Source organism: Neofelis nebulosa, chromosome 13, assembly GCF_028018385.1.
Source record: "Neofelis nebulosa isolate mNeoNeb1 chromosome 13, mNeoNeb1.pri, whole genome shotgun sequence".
Classification (NCBI taxonomy): Eukaryota; Metazoa; Chordata; class Mammalia; order Carnivora; family Felidae; genus Neofelis; species Neofelis nebulosa.
In genome coordinates, this window is record NC_080794.1 from 62083569 (window position 1) to 62103125 (window position 19557).

The 19557-nt window shown below is 39.6% G+C and overlaps 1 protein-coding gene across 2 annotated transcripts in view; it reads right to left on the reverse strand.

The window, feature by feature from the left end:
• HPSE2 (heparanase 2 (inactive)) overlaps nucleotides 1-19557 on the reverse strand; it is a 688711-nt gene that overhangs the window by 32860 nt on the left and 636294 nt on the right. The gene's annotated exons all lie outside the window — the stretch shown is intronic.

Here is a 19557-nt window from a genome sequence, read left to right on the forward strand (position 1 = left end):
ATTTTTAACTTTCTTTTCCTATGACTTTACTTTCATAATGGCCTATGACCTGTATTTAACTGTAGAATAGAAGATTTCCAATCTTTAGAATTGTCATCAATATGAGAATCCAAAATGTCATCCTCCAAATATTGTCACTAAAGGCGATTAGTGTGGTGAGGGGAGATGAAGGTCCTCCAGGCAAAAGACCAGGGTTCTGGATTCCAGCGTCAGAAACACCAACAGAAGAATGTTTGCAAACCATGGTGCTAATCCTTGGTCATTCTCAATAGTTCTAAAATAAAAAGAATAATTCTAAGATAAAAGAATGTGATGCTTTTAACCATTCCAGCATCCATTTGTAACTGATTAATAAATACTCAATCTGTGGCCCACACGTATATTTGAACTTACAAATGCCTATTCACTGCTGCCTTAATTTCTATGGCACTTGCTATTATCATATTTTGTTTTTACTCTTGATACAAGATATATTTTGTATTTTGTACTTGTTTTGTATTTGCTCTTATATCCAATTATGGGGCAATGACTTCAGTGTTCATAACTCGTCATGCAAAAAAGGGGTTCCTAATTTGTTTAGGGGCTTCCTCGCCCCTCTCTCCCCCTACCAGTTCTGGAATTCCATAATCATGCCATTCAGTGCATTCACGCTACTCAAGGCCTTAAAGACATCACGCGTCTTTTCTCAGCCTTCATCTTTCCAGGCAGAAACCTTTTAATGATCTTCTCTTTTTTTCCCCCTCTAGTGTGGTCAACTATAATGTCAGCTGCCTAAAAATGTCTGTTGAAGTGCATAAATAAGGATAAAGTCTCAAAGCCCCTTTGCCACCAGAATAGCTCTAAATCTGCCCTGAGTAGTGAGCTCTAAGCCTTGTCCAACCATCTACCTTAATTCATACTAACTGTCCTCAGAATGGCTGTTAATTATGGCATCTTAATATTTAAAATGCCAAGTATTTTATCATTGTCAATCATATAAATGAAAAAAATCGCAGTTCAATTTGCTCCTATTTGACTATCATTTCTGTATTTTTGATTTGAAGTAAACTTCATGAAGTGATAGTCACCCAATTTCCAATGGGATATCCACTTTTTTCACATTGATTTATAATATATCTTTTAATATTATTAGTAAGAATCTTTGGAATGTATATGGAACGAATATTCCACCCAAATTTGTAGTTTACTTTTTATCACTTTTTATGATTTTTTTTGACATGGCCAATTTAAAAAAAAATTATAGGAAAATATATCAATCTTTTGATTTCTTTCACTTCTTTTAGAAAGCCCTTCCTCACACAAGGATCAGAATAATCTTCATTGATATTTCTTCTAGTTCTTTTTATAATTATTTAAAAATTTAACCTCTTTTTTTTTTTTTTTTTAATTTTTTTTTTTTTTTCAACGTTTTTTATTTATTTTTTTTTGGGACAGAGAGAGACAGAGCATGAACGGGGGAGGGGCAGAGAGAGAGGGAGACACAGAATCGGAAGCAGGCTCCAGGCTCTGAGCCATCGGCCCAGAGCCTGACGCGGGGCTCGAACTCACGGACCGCGAGATCGTGACCTGGCTGAAGTCGGACGCTTAACCGACTGCGCCACCCAGGCGCCCCTAAAAATTTAACCTCTTAATTCATTGAAAAATATTTTGCTGTATGGTACTAATTATTTTCTAAATTAGTCTACAACTAGTTGTAGCATCATAAAGTTGATAACCTATTCCTAAACCCATCTTTCTCACATACCAACTTTTACATATATGTAAAAATATATAGATATATAATATATGCATTATAATTTGTAATATAATATATTATCCATTTTACATCATTTTCATTATTATAGTTTACATTTCAGTATCTAGAGTTTCAAGTTCATTTCATTCATAATTTTTCTTTCTTCATTCAAACTTTTTTTAATTAGTCATATCCACTTATTTTTCCAAATAAACTTTGAAACCATTTTTTGTAGCATTTGTTGTTACAGAGAAATTTGAGGCTAGTGTGAATTTTATTCTATGTTTATCTAGCCAGTTTATTTTCTTTCTTTTATATTCTGCCAGGATGCTTACAGAAGTCATGTTTTATTCTTGATATCTGAACTTTTACCAGGACTATGTCAATATGGATTTCTGCCTTAATTTGCTGATATTTGGGGAGTACTTTTGTTCAGGAAGACTAAGGCCTTTTTTTAACCTGTAAGAATTTTCTTTAAGTATAGCTTCGAATTCTTTTTCCCTCTGTTTGCTCCAATCTTTGGTTTAGGAATCTGGTAGCCTTCCATCCTCAGTCCTGCACTTCTATCATCTGCTTTCTCACTGGTTTTCATTTTTGCTTTCACTCTGCAAGAGGACATCTCAGGTTTGTCTTCTACATTTTCCCCAGGATCATTTCTGTCATCTGCCAAGTGCAACCAGTATTTTAATTGTTATTACAATTTTACTTTCCTTGTAGTCTTGTCTCATTTAGCTTACCTGACTGGCACTCATTTAAACAATTTTTCCCATTTGATGTGTGCTATGTATGTGTTTTCCATCAATTCATCAAATCGTTTCCAACAATTTTTCACGTACATAAAACTTACATGAGAGTTCGGAAGCATATGAGAACCCACCACCCACCTGAAAAACTACCATAATACCCACATGATGGCATCTAGTTATGTGATTCTTCCCTTTTCCATTTTTGTGTTTTTCATTCTCTTGCTTCATATTTTAATTTTATCCATATAATTGCTCCAAAGCAATATATTATTTAATTTATTAGCTTTATAAAAGTGGCATCATGCTGTATATAATTTTGTGTGACATACTTTTTCACTTAACATTATGCTTCTAAGATTTATCCAGGTTGTTATATGTTCATTTTCAGTATTTGTTCATTTTCAATATTGTATGATACCTTACTGTGTGAACATACTACAGTTTATTTATCCATTCTTCTGCTGATGGATATTTGGGTTGTGTCCAGATTTTTGCTGTTATGAACATCGTGGCTTTGAATATTCTTATTCCTGTTTCCCAAGACATAAGAGAAGAAATCTGGAGCAGTATTGCTCCAATCGTGATTGGAAACCAGCAGCAGCCCCAGCACCCAGGTGCTTCTCAGAAATACACATTCACAGGCTCTATCCCAGACCTATTGAATCAGAGTCTCCAGGGGGTGGGGCCCCCAAACTGTGGGGCTCTGCAGGTGATTCTGACATTTATTAAAGTGAGAGAAGCATTGTTCTAGAGTACAGACCTAAGAATGGAATTGCTGTGTCATACACAAGTACACAAATATTCAACTTTACAGGTTAATTGCCAAACTGCTTTACAAAATGACTTCAATTATTCCAACTTACACTTCATCCAGCAGTGTCTGTAGGAGTTCCCCTTGACCCATATCCTTGCCAACACCTGTTATTTTCTGACTTAATTTTTGCATAAAAATCTAGTTCTTTTTGTGTGTTGTTTAAGAAGTCTTTCCTCATGTCTGGTTCATAGATATTTTATATTTTCTTTTATAACTTTTGAAGGTTTTTTTCTTAATCATTAAATATTTAATCAATCTGGAATTGATCTATGGGTATGGTGTGTTAGGTAGGTATCTAATTTCATATTTTTCCATGTGGGTAGTCAGTTATATCAGCATCATTTATTAAATTGTGTCTTCTTTCTTTCATGATGTGCAATGTCCTCTGTGTTATATATCAAACTTCCATATATTCATGGGTTTGTTTTGGGGCTTTCAATTCCATCCCTCTTTGCTGTCCTGTATCACTGCCACACTGTTTTAATTACCATTGTTTGATATATGTCTTGAAATCTGGTAGAGCAACCCCTCCTATCTTACTCTTCAGGAATGGTTTTGCTAATCTTGGGCCTTTGCTCAGCCACAGACATTTCAGAATCAGATTGTTAAATATCTAAACAAAATCTGCTGGGACTTTGGAATTTCATTGAATTTACAGCTCAAATGAGAAGAGTTTACATTTTTATAATATTAAATCTTCTTATCCATAAATACAAAAGGCAGCGAAACATAAACTCCTTCTAGTTATGGAATTTTTTTTCTTTCTTTGTTTCTTTTTTGTTTCGTTCTTTCTTTCAAAGTTCACAGTCATGTAATTTTTTTTTTCTATTAAGAAAGTGTCTTAGATCTTCCACAATGAAAACAAATCTTGAAAGGAGAAGAAAACATGGAAATGTTTTCAGTTCAGAGACTGAAATCAGGAAACATTTTATTTTTAGGAGTTTTCTGTTAACCATTTTGTAGTAAGCATAGCAATAAGGAGAATCTGGTGTTAAGCCCCAAACTTGCCCTGTTGGCAGATTCACTGATTTTCCATTTCTAGAGAAAGCACTTTCAAAGGGCTTCTATATTCCTTTTCTCCCTTTTTTCTCTGCTTTTGGTATTCTGTGAAAACTATTTGCGATCATCTCTTCATTTCCATTTCCAAAACTGTACATGGGTAGACAAAAGCCTTCATTTCCTCACCTCCCATCCCATCCCACCCAGCCCCCAGAATTCAAGGATAGTGTGCTCGGGTAAAGCATGTGATCTAGGCAATAGCTGTGTGTTTCTCAGATGCTGGAGGCAAATGTCTGCTTTTTTTTTTTTTTAAACCTCTTTACATTTAGCTCATACATATATTTTAAGCACACACACATTTGTAATAACATTGTGTATATAGGTGTATAAGCAATAGATTGATAAACACGAAACTTAGGATAATGGTCATGTCGGGTGGGGCAGGAGGAATCAGAGGAATGGCATAATGGGAGAATGCAGAGGCTGATAGTAGTGTCTTAGCATGAGACTGGGTGGTGGAATCAAGGTGCTGATTATATTGTTTTGCTTTAAAATTAACGTAGGACTGATCATCTTTTAAAAGTGCCAAGTAAGATATTAAAGAGATAATACAGGAACATTATGGATGCATTTGCTTACCAGAGCTCCCTTCTGAAGGTGACCTTGTTAATCCACCCATAGGCTGGCATCTCTTTGAATTGTCTTGCCCATAGAGAGATGGCTTCATGGTGATAGTGTTCCTAATCCACCACCTCTTCCCTCAGGGTAATGGAGGTTTGCGTTGGTGCCAGTTGATGGCAGGTTAAAAGCCAAGATGAATGTGAAAATTTCCCCTTTACTTAGTTCCATGTGCCATTTTCAGACTCCTCTCTCACTTTGATCTTCTCTCACTTCCCTGTGTATCCTACCTCTTTTTAAAACTCCACATTTCCTGTGTCTCTGTGTTTATGTCTCCCTCACGTACACCAGCTCTCAGCAGGATCAAACTATATTTCCTACCTGCCTCCCTTCAATAGTCCCTCCCTCCTTCTCTTTCTTTTATTTTACTATGAATATGTGCCATTTACATAATCACAAATAAAACTAACCAAATGAAATGATTCCTGAATATCTCTTAAGGAAATGACATGAAAAGGCAGAAAAAATTACCTTTATGCATAGCCAGGAAAAAATAAAGAATGCACATACATATCTAACAACAACAATAACAACAAAAAGACATTATATGAAAGAAAGGTGGAATATAAACATAACTTTTCGGACAATAAGTCATCAAGAAGAAAGACTAATATAATTTTTTATGTCAATAATAAAAAAACATCCAAAGCAAGGAGTGCATCGCAATTTTCATGAGACAAAGAGAGACACAGACAGACATTCTTTAAGTGTATCAGACATAAGAAGAGGTGGAAGAAAAATAGTGTCCATTTATTAGCTGGAGAGGGAAAACTAATAACAGGTGACACTAAAAAGACAGAGGTTTTAAATCTTTTCTTTTTCTTTACTATTTGTCAAAAAGTCAATTGTTGTCTGAAAGCCAGACAGTGCAGTATATGGAGTGAGTTGAACCAAAACAAATGGGAAAAGAGAAACAAACTGACAGTATTTTGCAGAATTTACTGGATTAATCACTGAACTGTGTGTTCTCTGAGGTCTAAGACTACTTACCCTTTCCTTGCAGGAGGTGCTAGAATTAAATTATGGAATGTGCACTATGTTTAAGACTCCATGCCAGGCATTAGTGGCATGGAGATATACAGTAGTGAATAAGACAAACACAGTTCTTGCTATTATGAAGCTTGTATCTAGCAAGAAGAAGTCCTTAAGCCAATGAGTTAGGCAATTAATTAATTTCAATAGTGCTAATGGTAGTGGAGGAATCTATGAGCCTAATATAATAGAACTTGTGATGCCCTGGTGGGGTGGTGAGGAAAGAAGTCTCTCATGGAGTGAGAGACTTCATCTAAGATTTGAGGGAAAGAGGGGAGGGGCTTGAGAGTGTTTTGGTCAAGAGAAAGAGGTTATGCAAAGTCTCTGAGATGGGGAGGGGTTTGGAATGTTTGAGAATCAGAAAGCAAACCAATTCAGCTTGGAGCTCAGCATTGACTACAAGATGAGGACAGCAGAGCCAGTTCTTGTAGATCTCAGGATTCTAGATTTTGTCTTAAAACAAATGGGAAACCATTGTAGAATTTTAACAGAAAAAGTGACATTATTCAATTTACATTTAGCAAGTTGACCCTCACAGCTGTGCAGAAAATGGATTGTAGAAAACCATTTAGGAGGTTAGTTTAGAAGAAAAATGATCGTTTGATTAAGGTGAGGAAGTTAGAAAGAAGAAGAGGGATTTGAGAAATATTTAAGAGATGAAATTGATTGTGTGTGGTGATTGATTGGATACAGAGAATGAGCATGAAACTGGATTTGGAGCTTTTTAAATGCTCAAATCCTTAATTCTAGAGGATGGGATGGCTATGGCAGGACAACAAGAGCAGTACATCCCTTCTACCCTCACCCCACCTCCTCCTAACCCAAACCCAGCACGCAAAAGCTTAGTGACATTGAGTTCTGCCAGGGATACACAAAGAATATACCTGAAAGAAAATCAACAGAGCGATAGTGATACCTAACAAATGTGCACTGGTTAAATATTTCCTAACGCATCCTTGAAATTTAGTTCTGAAGTTTCTTTTTATCACTTTTAATGCATACAAGTCCAATGCACATTTTTGAAATGTTCTGTCTTTATTCACTTACTTTACTCACTATTTCTCACATTTACTATTTCCACTAACCTAAAGCTGGGTAAGGGGACCTTTGCTTTAGAAAGCCAAGGTCTGGTCCTCCTTCAGCAGTACCCTTCTCCATGGGGCAAGAAGTCCACAGAGCCAAGGGCCCATGCCTCTTTCTAAACCACATTCTGAGTCCCTGTGACCCTAGAATTCTCTGTTCAGATAGTCCCTAGCTTGCAGTCAGGACTTGCATTGACCTCAGCCAGGAGACTGGCTTCCTAAGAGTGGACTGTAGTTGGGAAGTGTGCACCCTAGCCTGAAAAGGAGGTAAGGGGCAGCTGGTTATGGAGGTCTGATCGGGTCTTGGGCTTGTAGACTGGGTTATTTACACTGCATGACCATGACAACTTTGATGATACACTAGGGGTGGGAGGGGGTGCTGGTTTGTGGCCCTAGGTGCTGACCAATCAAGTGAGAGCTAAGAATACATTCTTTACTTCTACAAGCATTTTCTGAGCACATATTAGTGGCATGCAATGTATTCTGTTGAGTCTGGGTGATACAAAGATGAACAAGACATCTTCCCATCCTCAAGGAACTTAGTGGTCAAGATACATATAAACAATTCTTTGTAAAATGAGGCTGACTAAAGTAAACTTTACATGAGCAGAAACCACTGTAATACTTTGGTAGTTCAGAAGAGGAAATAATTATTTACAACCAGGAGATTCAAGGAAAGCTTCACAGAGAAACAAAAGTGGTGAAATAATTTGCTTAGAGTTGAAAGATACATATTCAAATCCTGGACAGTAATTTATTCTCTCTAAACCTCAATTTCCTTGTAGGGGTTTAATGAGATAATATATCTGGCAACATCTGTCATAGTGCCTGGTAAATGAAGTATTTAATACATGTCGCTTTTTCTTCTCTTCATTCCTTGAAAGATTGTTTTTCTAGCCTCATGAAAATAGTTATATTCCAGTAGGTACATAGTTATATTGCAACTTGCCCAGAAAACATAAACATAACTTGTATGTATGTGGGGGGAGGGGTTGGCTGTGTGTATTTGAGGGGTGTGAGCATGTGTGTGTATGCATGTGTGCGTGTGTTGGGAGATTAAAGAAGGTTGGAAGGAACCTCATTCAGATCAAGGCTTACCTTTGCATCCCCAGTGCCAGTGAACATAGATATTGGTACTCAATAAATGTTTGATTGAATGAATGATCAAATTAAAGTTCACTTCCTGAAGCTGATGTGGGGGACTTCCAAGGCAGAATGGGAATGAAATGATAACTTTGCAAGGTTCAAAAGGCCATGGATTTCCTGGGCACTGACAGGCCATGCTGCAGCTGCCTAAACTTGTTTAATCTCAGTATTTTCTTCTTGTGGGAGGTATATATGCCCTGAAGTGTGACAAAAAATGACAAATATTTTTCCTTCATGGAGCCTCTTGTCTGACTTCCAAAGTCACAAAAACCTAGTTAAGTCCTAGTGGGCACAAATGCTATACCAATAGCCACCTTAATCTAGATATCTGACCTTAGAGAGCCATGAAGAAATGAAGTGGAACATCACCGTGGATGTTTGCATTAGACATGGCGGCATGCCAGAGCTCGCATGTAAGGGAAAGAACCCTGCTGCTCCAACTTCCTCCACAGAGAGGGAGCTGTAGGGAAGATCCAGAAAGTTTCCATGTGACTAAAGCATCTTTGGAAATACTAAAAGCTACAATTTTCCCTGCTGCTCTCCCTAGAGGGAATGAAATCCCCTCCAATCAATTTTTTTACCACCTTACTCACAACTATCAAATGGCTAGAGACCAGTGGCTAAAACTGTGATTTTAACTTGAATTGGCCCCTTACCACCCTGCTTTTATCTACCTGGCCCTTTGTGCTCAAGGACATTGATGTTTTTCTACCTCCCACCTCAGACAGGGCCTTCCGGTTTCTCTAATTACCTCCCAACCCCATCCCACACACCCCTCCCCAGCATGGGCGATCACTAGCTCACACACATACACTTTGTTAACTCTTAACTCAGATGTTAGCTTTAGGGTCACTTTCCCAGGGAAGACTTCCTGGACCACCCCCATCCCCTGCCTAGGCTGAGCCACATTTCTGTGTTATATGTTCTCATAGAACCACAGAAATAGTTTCTCTTAGGACACTTGATTCAGTTTGTATTTACACATTTATGGACGGGATTTTCTGATTCATATGTCTCTTCTCTTCTAGACTATGACTTCCATGATGGTGGGACTGTGTTTTCTTACAGTTGTGTCCCCAAGCCTAACACAGCACCTAGAACATAAAAATGCTCAATGAAGAGGTAGAACTAGAAGAGCCTAGAAGTAACCCTCTTCCCCTGGGTCTGGCTCCTTGCCCCTTGCTCCTCTTACTCAGTCTTATCTACAGCCGGACTTTAATCTACTTTGAAACAAATTACAGAGTTTGTCTGTACTCAGCCCCATCAATCCTACACCTAAGCGAGGGTGGGAGGAAGCACTGGCTGAGCTGGGGCTCTGCGGTGCAGTCAGTGGCAGCAGGGAGGAACTTCTAGCCCATTACAATGGGTATGATGCCCAAACCAGAGAAATGGGTGGAATCGAGACCCAGGAAACCTTCAAACCAGAAATGCAGCCCAGATGGTCATCACTCAAGGGACACCAGAAGTACTGGGGTATGAAATCAGAATTCTGGGGCGCCTGGGTGGCGCAGTCGGTTGAGCATCCGACTTCAGCCAGGTCACGATCTCACGGTCCGTGAGTTCGAGCCCCGCGTCAGGCTCTGGGCTGATGGCTCGGAGCCTGAAGCCTGTTTCCGGTTCTGTGGCTCCCTCTCTCTGCCCCTCCCCCGTTCATGCTCTGTCTCTCTCTGTCCCAAAAATAAATAAAAAACGTTGAAAAAAAAAATGAAATCAGAATTCTAGGAATACTTCAGGTGCAAGCAATCATAAGCTTGCACAAAGAATTATAAAGGTCTGTATTGAATCTGCTCACTGAGATAACTAGGTGATGTTGTCTGGCTTCAAAAAGCCAGACATTTTGAAGTTTGCTGTAAAAAGAAGCCAAATTATATGCTTTCAGTGAGAGATATTTTTGGCAAAATATGCATTTAAACTGTTCTTATTTCAACAACTTTGATAGTCAGATCATGAAAGTCCAGCATGTTATTGAAACATTTCCTAGTGTTTAATATTAAACATGAATTGCCAAATGGTGTGGCCACTGTGGAAAGCAGTTGGGCAGTTCCTCAAAAGCTTAAAAGTTAAACATAGAATTACCTCAACACAGCAATTTTATTCCTAGGTATACACCCCCAAGGAACTGAAATCAAAGACTTGGATAGATACTTGTAAGTGAAAGTTCATTATAGCATTGTTCACAATAGCCAAAAGGTGAAAACAACCCAAGCGTCCATTCACAGATGAATTAGATGTGATATATCCACACAATGGAATCTTATTCAGTCATAAAAAGGAATGAAGGTCTGACACATGCCACAATGTGGATGTACCTTGGGAACATGGTGCTAAGTGAAACAAGCCAGACACAGAGGACAAATATTGTATGATCCCACTTACATGAAATATCTCGAGTAAATAAATTCAGAGATACAGAAAGTAGAATAGAGGTTACCAAAGGCTGGTGGAGGAGGTGAGAATGGGGAGTTAATGCTTAATGGGTACAGATTTCTATCCAGAGTGATGAAAATTTTGTGGAAATAGCAGAGATGGTGGCACAATATTGTGAATTGACAATGAACTACATACTTAAAAATGGTTAAATTAGCAAATTTTATGTTCTCTATATTTTACCAGAATGAAAAAAAAATTAATTGCCAGAAATAACCTTTCTTTTTTTTTTTTTTTAATTTTTTTTAACGTTTATTTATTTTTGAGACAGAGAGAGACAGAGCATGAACGGGGAGGGGCAGAGAGAGAGGGAGACACAGAACCGGAAGCAGGCTCCAGGCTCTGAGCCATCAGCCCAGAGCCCGATGTGGGGCTCGAACTCACAGACCGCAAGATCGTGACCTGAGCTGAAGTCGGCGCTTTACCGACTGAGCCACCCAGGCGCCCCCAGAAATAACCTTTCTTGAGAATATGAGGTAATGTGCATCCGAGTCTCAAATTGCTGCATACCCTTTGACCCAACAATTCCACTTTTCCCAAAGAAATAATCATAATATGTGCAAAGATTTGTCTGTAAGATGGTTGCAGTAGCCATTGTTGGTTTTGCGCCCTAAATTCCTCCCCTTCTTATTACAGCATCTGGATTTCTACTGGGAAATGATTCGGCCATAATTGTTTCTCCTTGAGGAAACTAAGTGATCTTATTACGCCAGTTGGACTTTCTCTCCAGGGAAGTCTGGCAACTGAATGGTATGGCCAAACATGCCACTTATTCTATGGAGTGTCATTTGTGCTGCCACCTGGGTTCCATGTTGTCCTGGATTCCATCCCTTCTAAGCTGTGTGCTTCAGCTTTTCATCTACCCCATTTCTTCTCTGCTTAAGTTCCCTAGATTTCTTCCTTCCCTCTTTTTCCTATGGCCAAAGACTCTTAACTGGTTCAATGATCATCACAGCATTATGTTTAATGGGGAAAAAAGCTGAAAACAATTAAAAGTTCAATAAATAAATTACTGAAAAAAATTATAATAGATCGAACTATGGATATTTTGCAGTCCCTAAAAATTATATTTTAGAAGAATAATTAATGATGTCAAAAGATGTTCATTATAGTGTATAGAAAAAGAGCAGTCTCAACACTTCCACACAACATCCCATGTTCATCACAAGTACCCTCCTTAATCCCCATCACCTTTTCAACCCATCCCCCTACCTCTGGTAACCATCAGTTTATTCTCTATGGTTGAGAGTCTGTTTCTTGGTTTTTCATCTCTTCCCTCCTCCATGTTTGTTTTGTTTCTTAAATTCCACATATGAGTGAAATTATATGGTATTTGTCTTTCTCTGATTGACTTATTTCACTTAGCATAATACTGTCTAGCTCCATCCATGCCATTGCAAAAGGCAAGATTTCATTCTTTTTTATGGCTGAATAATATTCGTGTGTGTGTGTGTGTGTGTGTGTGTGTGTGCGTGTGTGCATGTGCGCGTGTGTGTACACTCTACATTTTCTTTATCCATTCATCAGTTGATGGACATTTGGGCTCTTTCAATAATTTAGCTAATGTTGATAATACTGTTATAAACACCAGGGTGAATGTATCCCTTCAAACTGGTATTTTTCTATCCTTTGGGTAAATACCCAGTAGTGTAATTGCTGGATCATGGGTAGTTCTATTTTTAACTTTCTGAGGAACCTTCATACTGTTTTCCAGAGCGACTGCACCAGTTTGTATTCCCATCAACAGTGTAAGAAGGTTCCCCTTTCTCCACATCCCTGTCAACACCTGTTGTTTCCTATGTTGTTAATTTGAGCCATTCTGACTTGTGTGAGTGGTGATATATCTCACTGTAGTTTTTTTGTTTGTTTTGTTTTTGTTTTTGAGACAGAGAGAGCATGCAAGCGGGGGAGGAGGAGACAGGAGAGAGAGAATCCCAAGCAGGATCTATGCTGTCATCACAGAGCCCAATGCAGGGCTCAATCCCACAAACCATGACATCATGACCTGAGCCAAAATCAAGGGTCAGATGCTTAACCGCCTGAGATACCTAGGCACCCCTCTCACTGTAGTTTTGATGGTATTGGTATTCCCCTGATGATGAGTGATGTTGAACATCTTTTCATGTGTCTGTTGGCCATCTGGATGTATGTAAGTGGTGAATCACTAAACTCTACACCTGAAACTAATATTATACTGTATGTTAACCAACTGGAATTTAAATAAAAACTTGAAAAAAAAGAGCAGACACTAACATAGGGCAATCCCATTTTTGAGGGGAATTGTCTCTGTGGAGTTAAACTTGAAGGATACACACCTAAATGAAAACAAAACCTATCTCTGAGTAATGCTATCTTCTTTCATCCAATTCCTTGAAAGGCCCATTCTCCTACACCTCTGGGCCTTTAGAAACACTGTTCACTGGAGTACTCCTTCCTCTTAGGCCCTGCCTGGCTAACCCTTTCACATTCTTTGGGTTTTTGTCTAAATTTCCTCTTAGAAGCCTCTCTGAAGCCCCGAGTCCAGGTTAGGTTCTCTCTTGTATGTGATCCTGTGAACGCTGCAGTTCCTCTTTATAGCAGTTTTCCCAATGTATGCTAATTGCCTAATGACTTGTATGTATTGTCCACTGGACCCTTCGGTGAGATCAGGGTTCATGTTTTTCACCACAAGGTCCATGATTTCTTGAGTGCTTACTATGTGTCTCACATGTAGTATCTCACTGAATTTGCCAATGAATCCTCTGAGGAAGCACTATTATTTTTCCTTTTCACAGGTGAGGGTCTGAGGCTTAGAGATATACAGCAGTGCACCTAAGGGTTGGAGCGGTAGCTTCAGCACTAGCACGGTGTCTGGGTGTTTAGTAAGTGCTTCATAAATATTTGTTGAATGAATGAATGAATGTACTAAAATTATGTGGGTAGAACTCACTATTGCAGCTCTCTGAATATATAATTTAAAAATGTTATTATAATTAAAAGTGCCAGCCTGATCAAACGGGTAAGTTGTCAGTGTGCAGCCAAAGGGGGAAAGCATCTTATCTTACTGATTAGTGAATTCACAGTGAAGCGTCCTTAAAAATTCAGAGCCATTGCTGCATGGAGATAAAAATCAGTCCCATCTTTTCTCCTCCTCTGAAAGCTTCGATGAGAATTAGTGAACAGCAGCCACGCTTCACTGGCTAAGTTAGGTGCAGGGCAAGGCAAGAAGTAAACACGTTCCTCCTCACCTGAAGTGCCCACCAAGATGCCCTGTGCTCCTCTTGCTGCACTTAGAAGCTCAGAGCAGAGCTTGAACGCAGATGTGAAGGGCATTTTCCAGACCTTCTCACGGTGAGAAAAGGTCTGGAATATGAAGAACTAAGCTGGGACAAATTTTATAATCAATTGAGCACTGCATGAAGAGGAAAGGAGCAGGCTGTCAAAAATCTCAATTTAGGTTGGGATCCAGCAAACAGAAAACTGATAAGAACTCTCTCTGATTTTCAGTAGGATTTGTTAAATTTCACTGGGTTCTCCTTGATTTTCTGAGAGATTCTATGAAATATATATATATATATATATATATATATATATATATATATATATATTTGACTCTACCTTTGGTTCCTGCTAATATTTGGTCTTTGACCCCAGTTCCTGACACAGAGCTTCTAAATCCCTTGTAATTTCTTGGGTGATAGGAGCATCTTTTGTTCTAATGAAGCTACTTTTATTGGGGTCCTGGGTGGGGGCTGGTCACTGGAAATACAAAGCTTGATTAGAAACTTGACACTTTCCGCATCCCCTTTTCCATTCTCTAGAGAGGGGAGAGGGGCTGGAAATTGAATTAACAATTTATCATACCTATATGATGTAGCCTCCCTAAAAATCACCAAAGTACAGGGTTTGGAGAGCTTCTGGGTTGGTGAACACATCCATGTGCCAGGAGGGTGGTGTACCCCAGTTCTACAGGGACAGAGTTCCTATGCTCAGGACTCTTCTGAACCTCACCCTATGTATCTCTTCACCTGGTTGTTCATCTCTATCCTTTATCATATTCTTTATTACACAATAAACCGGTGAACCTAAGAGAGTGTTTCCATGAGTTCTGTGAGCTGTTTTAGCAAACTGAGGAGACAGTCACGGGAACCCTGACTTATAGCAGGTTGCTGGTCAGAAGTACAAGGGACAACCTGGGATTTAAAACTGGCATCTGAAGTGGCGAAGTCTTGTGAGACGGAGCCTTGGTGGGACCTGATGCTATTCCAAGTAGACAGTGTCGGAATGAAATTGAGCTGTAGGATACCTAGTTGGTATCAGATAATTGGTTGGTATGGGGGAACGCCCCTCTCCCACATCTGGAAGTGTGGTGAGTGTGGCAGAATATGAGAGTAAAGGAAAAAACAGTGAGTCTTTTAAGACAGATTCCTGGTCCTAGGAAGTTACTTTTTATCCATGATGCAGTGGAATATACTAGGAATAATCCCTTATCTAGGATCCCAGGGACCTGGAGAAATCATACCATTTCCCTGACCCTAAAACAGAGCAGGATTCCAGCCTGAGCACTACAGGTATTTTGGGCCCGATAATTCTCTTGGGACAGGCTGTCCTATGTAGTGTAGGATATTCAGCAGCATCCCTAGCCTGCAACTACCGGATGCCAGTAGCACACCCTTCAACCAGTTGTGGCAAACAAAAATGCCTCCAGATATTGCCCAGTCTCCTTTCAGGGTTCAAATCACCTTCCCTCATTTGGCAAACCACTGACCTAGACTACGGCCAGTGGAAAACACTGGTGCAGCCCCAGATTTCATAGGCTATCTCATAAATATATTGTGGACACATTCATGCTTCTTGTTTATGTATGTGGTGTGGAATCAAGAGGCATCCCATTAACCTTGCACTTTATCTATGATGGTGGTATGTAAGAATGTCTAATATCTTGTTAATGATCATTTAAGAACTTTCCTTCCATTCACCCCAGTCAAATGATGTTTCCAAGCATGGAAACCTGTGCTACAATCTTTGCCTTTGAAAAAGAGCTGGCTCCCTGAACCACTTTTGGATTCCTGGACCCTCGGATATGCTCTTATCAGAGGGAGAAAAGCCTAGGCTTTGGAGTCAGGCACCCTGGACTGGAACTCCAGGTAAAACTCATCTATCTGTGTTCACTGTAAGTCACTCAACTGCTCTAAGCTGCAGGTTCCTCAACCATGGAAACATTCCTTGCTTGATCACAGTGAAAATTCAGGAGGAGATGAGCCTGGGGCAGTGCCTGGCCCAGTCCTGGCAGGCAGAACCAGTTTCTTCTCATAAGTGTTTTCTTCTCTTGGTCTTGGATTACGACCCAGAAAATAGGAGTAAGAGAAAGCTTCTGTCTCAGTGTCTAGTGCCCCAGAATATTCCCTCAGCTCTTCTCAAAGCACAGTGAGGGCAGGTGGTGAAGTCATGCTGGGATAATCAGGGAAGGCTCTTGTCCTGGATTGGTCAGAAGCAAATTGTGAGGCAGTAAGTGAAGACTGGGCTTGAGTGGGTGGGCTTTATCAGGAAGAGTGTCCCCACAGGGTGAGAGGGCTGTGGGTACAGAAGTTTAATTTCACTCAGGATGCTTCTCTGGCTTCATTTTGCAAGATATACTGTGGGTGGCAGTAACTGAAGTCAGATTGGGGTTCTAATTCAACTTTACTACTTCCTAGGTGAGATTACTACCTTGGGCAAGTTACTTGTTCTTCAAACCTTAGGATCATCATCTATAAAATAGGATAATACTTGCACCTACCTCATAAGGATGTTGTAAGGATTAATAAGACTAATGCATGAAAAGAATTTTGGTCTTTTGGATCAGCCCAGTGCCTGGTGAGTGGTGGACAGTGAAAAATACTAGCTGATGTTACTATTAATAATCATCTTCTGTAAATACCTATTATATCTATTATATCAAATATATTCTAGAAAGGATGAATGATGGGGAAAACAAGGCCCAAGGTGGATAAGACAGAACTCAAATAAGCAACCGATCAAATGAGAACAAGTAGAGGATAAGGTATATATGGGAGAAAATGCAGGAACAAGATAGAAAGAAAAAGTGGGTAAAAAAGACAAAGGTTAAAAGGAGCAGCACTTTTATGTAAAAGCTATGGGTGCGTTACCTGTGTGCACCAGAGTCAGGCCAGAGACAAGGTCCTGCCTTCACTAGAAATGAATGAATAGGTAATAGAAGGACTTTTGTTTAGATATCATCATCATCACCATCAGTCAATATTTACCGAGCGCCTGTGATACACTGGACAAACAGGAACAATGAAGACACACTTTCACACCTTGAAGAGCTCATAGTTTACCTGGTCTCTAAATAAACTTTTTGAGCTAACTCTGAGGTCCCACTTCTCCTTCCTTAATTGCCTCATCCTTTGGGTGTTGGTAGGCAGAGGGATGCAAGCCCCTGTGGCCTGGGGCAGATCCTCTCTCTCCCCAAACTTGCCCTCTTTTACCACCAACACTTTTCTGTACCCAACATACTTGTACAGGTCAAGAAGTTAAGTGCATTTTAGTGCTTATAGAACAGCTTTATAAGAATACACTGCCTTCTAGGCAGGCTACAGAAGCTGAGCCAGTGGAGAGATTTCTGGAAGGGCATTTGGAGAAAAGTTGGTTTGTTTCTTTGTGCAGAGTGGCATAATGCTAGCACCTTTCTGACTACAAAGAGAAGAATCAAGTCTGTGAAGTCAGCCACAGACTTAACCACAGCTTTCACAGGCCAACGGCAGGGTCAACCAGCCCCAGAGGAGACATTTTTTTTGACAGCCACTCTGACAAGCTCAGGGGATTCAGAACACAAAAGTGAAGGTGGTCTCCACCCAGACAGCTCCAGGAAAGCCCGTGCAGGAACAGTGCATTGTCCACAAGCTATTTTGCAGCTGCTTCAATTAAAGACTTAAACTATATCTGAGTAGCAGCAACATCCATGAGAGCCAAATTGGATTTCTCCTTGGAAAACAAGCTACAGACCACATCTTTATTGTGCAGACACTCATTAACAAATATGTAAAAAAATACCAGTCAGAGAAAGATGTTTTCCTGCTTTGGAGACTTTTTAAAAAACATTTAATTCAATCTGGCACGCATGGCTGCAGCTGAAATGGCTACAATGTGTAACTGGTGGGAAAGCATGGCCGAAGCAGTTCTGTCTATCAATCCACTGTCTACAGGACAAATATGCCCAGAACTCCACTGGTGTGAGAAGGGGCTAGCTCTCCTTACTTTTTCTGAATGCTGGAGAAGGGTTTTCTATGCTTGAGGCACTTCTGAGTTCAGGGTCTTTCCTGAGAAAAGAAATGCTGGCTGCAGACAACTAGGTTGGTCCCTCCATGTCTCCCTTTGCTCCTGAGCAGCAGTTAAATTGCTGGGCAGACCACAGCTTTTAGACCCTCAGAACATCTATGGAGAAATTTAAGAACTGATTTTCAGGAAATTGTCCCAAATAACCTCACATTTTACTTTTTTAAGTGTAGAATATGAATATGTTGTCTGTGCTTTTATGGGGTCCATTAAGGTTGTCTGGACTCCAGATCCTGCTCTACAAGACCCACACTCAAGTGGATCCAAACATCCCAATAAAGTGAGATTCAAGGTTCAGGGTAAGATCCATCTTTTAAGAAGAAACTGTATATCTAATGGTTTTTAGGATATTTCCATTGATATCAGACTTCATGTGATTTTATTTATTTTTTATTTTTTTATTAAAAAAAATTTTTTTTAACGTTTATTTATTTTTGAGACAGGGAGAGACAGAGCATGAACGGGGGAGGGTCAGAGAGAGAGGGAGACACAGAATCTGAAACAGGCTCCAGGCTCTGAGCTGTCAGCACAGAGCCCGACGCGGGGCTCTAACTCACAGAGTGCGAGATCGTGACCTGAGCCGAAGTCGGCCGCTTAACCGACTGAGCCACCCAGGCGCCCCAAGACTTCATGTGATTTTAAAAGTATAGTTAACTTTACAGTCACCAAAGTGCATTTACTGCATCCCAAAGTCAGGGCATATGTGTAGAAATATGAATAGATAGAGTCAAGCTGGGGAGGGACAGAGAATCTTTCTGTACTCCATATCTTATAATGGAAGCTGGTAGGTACTTTGCTATTTGTGAAAAGCAGTGTTGTGAGGCAGTTCCAGGTTGTGAGAAAATAGATCTTATGGAATAAAACCCACCTCCACCGAGGAATCTAGAGAAGAGGAGACAGAGGCAGTAGAGAGAAAAGGTAGGAGACCTGCATCTATCCTGTACCTTGAGTATAGTTCTCATTATGGTGACCATTTTTGTTGACATCAAGTAAAGTGGAGGATTGATAATTAGCTGGCAAACCCATGTTGCCAAGTTGGATCATTCTCAACAGAAAATATACTAGAAATAAAATCAACTAAAGTGGTCATCCATACAGCAGTCTGGCTCAATTTTTCCTATCTGGATGTTTTTCTATGACCAGGGTCAAGAAGCAGTACTCTTGGTTGGACACAGTACAGAACCACTGGAAAAGATTTTTATCTCTATTACCTTATCCTTACTATTCAGGGAGTTACTGAGGGTTAGCGACAGGAACACTTTGGAACAGGTACTTTACCAATATATATTACTATTAATAAGTGCAAATGGGAAAGCACACTACCAACTCAGTAACTATTTGATATTTTCATATTTATATTTGATATTTGATACTTTCAAACACAACTCTCACATACTGGAAATCAATCATTATAAACCTGAAGACCTTCATTTATGGGGTTTTATAGACTTTGAATAAAGAAATATTAGTTGACGGAGAAGCTGGAAAGAATAGCAACCTTGGCACAGAAACCTAGTAAGAAATAGAATATGGACTTTCTGAAATGTGCAAAAATTTCAAAGTTCAAAGGCAAGTCCAATT